This window comes from Haemaphysalis longicornis, unplaced genomic scaffold (genome assembly GCF_048455015.1).
Source record: "Haemaphysalis longicornis isolate Haplotype H1 unplaced genomic scaffold, Haemaphysalis longicornis Haplotype H1 scaffold_5, whole genome shotgun sequence".
In the NCBI taxonomy this organism is placed as follows: Eukaryota; Metazoa; Arthropoda; class Arachnida; order Ixodida; family Ixodidae; genus Haemaphysalis; species Haemaphysalis longicornis.
Window position 1 is genome coordinate 71,392,876 of NW_027526385.1, and position 4,260 is coordinate 71,397,135.

The 4,260-nt window shown below is 49.2% G+C and overlaps 1 long non-coding RNA gene across 1 annotated transcript; it reads right to left on the minus strand.

Moving 5' to 3' along the window:
- Positions 1 to 281: 281 nt before the first annotated feature.
- LOC144139283 (uncharacterized) lies at positions 282 to 3,533 on the minus strand. The gene is made up of 3 exons (XR_013316129.1): positions 3,292 to 3,533; positions 1,101 to 1,184; positions 282 to 392 (listed from the first exon to the last, which is right to left on the minus strand). It is a non-coding gene; the product is annotated as an uncharacterized LOC144139283 (long non-coding RNA).
- Positions 3,534 to 4,260: the final 727 nt, after the last annotated feature.

A 4,260-nucleotide genomic window follows, 5' to 3' on the forward strand; every position in this document is an offset into this window, starting at 1 on the left:
ATACGCTATCAGAAATTTTATACACTCACCAAATACTACTAGGGAACGGCCTCTTGGACCTTTTTCTTCTTTTCTTCCTGTCCAACTGTATATAGATGACAGCTACCTCAATCGAAACAACAAATTGAAAATTCGCTTGGTTGTAGAACGACGTTTGCTCTTCCAGTCCGGCAGATATTTCACCTAAAAAAGAACACAAAGGGCTAAAAGGTATTACGGATGGGTCACACAAAAGAACACACCAATTAAACACGAATGTGTATAATGGTCCAAGTTTACTTACATAATAAAGGCAACCAAAGTGGGAACTCACAAACGAACAACATCGATCCTAGTCTTTCTCAGCACTGAAAAAAGTTGTTTCGCATGTTTTAATACATGCTTGGAGCAGGCTAGGGGAAGAAATGAGGAAGAATTTGAGCATTTTACAACAACCGGGGCATTTTTTTTTTGCACGAATGCAGGAAGGTTCAGTTTTTCAGTCAAAGCCATGCGCATCATTGCAGCCACTAAATTTGTTAGCGTTCACTTTAACCACGGTTTTTGTTTTTTCACGCTCGGCGTAGTTATTTCGTCATATGAAACGCACCACCTGTTACTCATCACTGCTGAGCATTTACAGGATTTTTTAAAAGTTGGGAAGTGCGCCTTGAACCACGGAAGTAAAAGCCTTTGATTCAAGCTGTTCGAAACCGCACCACCGATGGACAGTACTACTAGAACTACCCTTTTCCCGAGGCACGTCGGTGTCATTTCGGCGAACGACGGCTGTGCATGCTCAATGCGGCCGCAATGAAAGCGTGTTGATTCCAAACTACTGATAAAGTACGTGCAGTAGACGAAATTCTGTATCCAGAGTGACCTCTTTTGGGCGGAACGGCTCCCTTTAGAGGGAGTGGGTGATCTCTAGCATGACCAAGTACCTCCCAACCCTCTTACCCCCAATTACCCCCTTCGGATCTTTATCGGCTTAGTTTAAAGTGGCACCTGCCCTGGTCATTTCAGCTGCTGTTGTGCTGTGCGTTATCGATTTAATTCGCTTTTCCATTTTGATTGGCTAACCCGCTAGCAATTTACACAATTGAGCAATATTTACTTACCGATTTCTATGGTTTCGGGATTGGCACTCATCGTCGATGAACTCCGCGGCTTTCCCGGTTTGAGGGTATCTTGAAAACCATAGCCTGCAATGAAAGTGACTTCGACTCTTTACCAGCTGCTATTTACCAGCCTTTGGGGTGCATTTCTCACAACTCAAGAACGCGCTATGCTGCTTAATGCATTTTAAAAATGTAAGTCGCAAACGAACGCATGTGCTCGAACAGCGCACTTTTTCCCACCCTCTGTGACACCTTCAGCCCTCAAAGTGCCCCTTTCTAACAAAGCTGGCTGTATAGTCACGCAGGTTGTCTGGTTGCTTATCGCCAGCGAAGAGAGCTACGACAAACGGCTCAGGTTTGCAGATTTTAACAATTAATAGCCCAGAAGTTTGACGAACTTTTTGTGATAGGTACACCGTCATACCGTCTACGTTAACCAGCAGAAAAATAGGCTACCAAGGGGTGCATTCTGACCTGTTCAGCATTAGTGTCGACTATATTCCGAAGTAGCTTCCACCTCCCCCCCCCCCCTTTGCTTTTTCCCCTTTTTTTTCACGTTAAAGAAGCCCGGCGTTCCCAACATCAGTATCGCATCGCCAGGCAATTAGGGGCAAACGTAATGCTTTTTTTTTTTCAACATTTAGCACAGCGAACTAACGTGAGACGCACATTTTTTTTTTTCGCGTGCCCATGCCGCTACCTCACTTGCCAGACTGAAGTGAAAATCATTCGAGTGTGCGCGAGGTTAGTTTTCCGAATTCACTTTGCACCAGACGCGCAAAAATCGTTTCCATGCAATGAACCCGTAACAGCGATTCTTCCATCAATACTGCCTATAGTATATTTCACCAAACATATCAGGCCCGTTCACACTTGCGACGAAGCGACGCGATTTCGGAAGCTTTTGCCGCCCGGCGACAGTTTTGTCGTTTGGTCTCGGCCAATTTGTCGCCGCGAAAGAAGTCGCGTTGCTTCGTCGCAAGTGTGCACGGGCCTATAAGCGCTGGACACATGTACGATTTGTACACGCGATTCGCATGCGACTGATCGTTACGACTGTCACCACGACTAGTCGTACGCGTGAATTTGAGACACATGACCCGATGCGTGCATGCGACGCGCCGTCGGCGTCGCTCCGCCCACCGTTTTTGCTCCATGGTCAACTACGACTATCGCTGAGCTGAATTTGTAGATTCCGCGCGTTTAATCGCAAAAAATGGATAAAGCAGGCAATCGTGAAGCGTTTCCTGCCTTCGGAAACAGTTCGCGCACACGCCGGCCGCGCCTGCCAGCTCGGACACTCAGCGGCTCGAACCGGCGCAGACCACGGTAGCAACCGCTTGTCGCTGCTCTTCTGAATCAATCTGATCGTAAAAATGAAGTTCCACATGCGAGAAAGTAGGTGTTAGTGTGGTGAAAAATTGTGCTTGGGATTGTTATCAGGGCTTATTTTAAAAGCGGCGATCAGATATCTGCCGCGATGCAAGCGTATACGCTGACCGGCCCCCGCGGCGCGCGGCGGGCGGTGCGCCGACCGGTCGAGAGATGGCAATACCTGCGCGGAAGCATCGAAACAGGCTACGCAGATGTTCAACTACGACGATCGCTGAGCTGAATTTGTAGATTCCGCGCGTTTGTTCGCAAGAAATTGATAAAGCAGGCAATCGCGAAGTGTTTTCTGCCTTCGGAAACAGTCCGCGCACACGCCGGTCGCGCCTGCCAGCTCGGCACACTCAGCGGCTCGAACCGGCGCAGACCACGGTAGCAACCGCGCTTGTCGCTGCTCTTCTGAATCAATCTGATCGCTAAAAAGAAGTAGCTTATGCGAGAAAAGGGATGATAGTGTGGTGAAAAGTTGTGTTACGGATTGTCATTCGCAGTTACACAGATAGCGGCAATCAAATATCCGCCAGGATGCTACGCCTAAAGTTTCCAACACCCGAGCCGACCAGAGCAACGCACGCCGGTTGCGGGAGGTTGGGGCTCAGCGGGCTCTCATTGGCTGTGGCCTCACGACGATGGCAACGATGGCACGACTGCATCTGGCTTGCCAGACGCACGTCGTGAGCCTCCTCCGACCAGCGATCGACGCCAAAACGGGTCCTAACGATCAATCGTAACTATCAGTCGCATGCGAATCGCGTGCACTAGTCGTACATGTGTCCAGCGCTATAAGCACGAAAATACTCACGAGCTGCTCCTGCACACCTTCCGCAATTCTTGTTTTCCTTGTATGTCGCTCACATTGCCCAAACGCCGCCTCTGGCGCTTCGTTTTGAATATCCAGCGATTTTAAACGGGTCTCGGTTGGACAGACCAGTGAGAAAGATATAACTCCGTCGAACAGACTACGACTGAACAAGCATGCGCCTGCGCACATACTTACGTCTACAACTGCAGTGTGCCAGGTAAACGATCCGGTGTAACGACTGGAGCTGGGTACGCATGGGGTCCTCTCGGCAGTGGCGAGAAAAGACCTTTGGGCCCTTGCCCTTTTCTTTTCCCCTCTCATATGGGGCGAGAAGGCAGTGGATCTCTAAGCAACTTTCCGCAGCCGCTGTCTGCGGCTGAAACCTGTCTGAATAAACAAAAAGCCGTGGGGAGATGCTACACAAAGAAACGTCGCACAATGCGACGGCACACTTATCCTCCCGCACTTGGAGACAGCGCCGCGGGGTTCGCCTTTTACATTCCAAAGTGAAGACAGCCTTACCTGCTCGTCTCGACGAACAGAATGAGGAGGACTCGCGAGCAAGATTTAACATCATTTCATAAGGCATGACTTTGAACGAAACTGATCGATCGTGATGCACGAATCAAGGAACGCTTCATAACCAAACATGAAATACGAGTGGCGACACGTCCAGTTTTATAGTAGTCCGGGGTGTAGGGAGAAAATTTGTCAAAAACACCAGTGACATTTTTTTTTTTGTAAACTAGAACCAGAGTCCTTCAATGCTTTACTGGTCACGAAACCGCTTCATATGGGAGAGCTTCATATGCTGCGTTTGGCCGCTGCGCGGTGGCGCCACCCTCTCACTGAGGTCATTCCTCGGGCGGCGTTGCGCTGGCTCGAACGGCGGAGCCGCGGCAAGTTGTGTTTGTTTTGTGCGGGAAAAAAATGTAACTTGCATATCGCGCTCTTGTGATGCGACTTAAG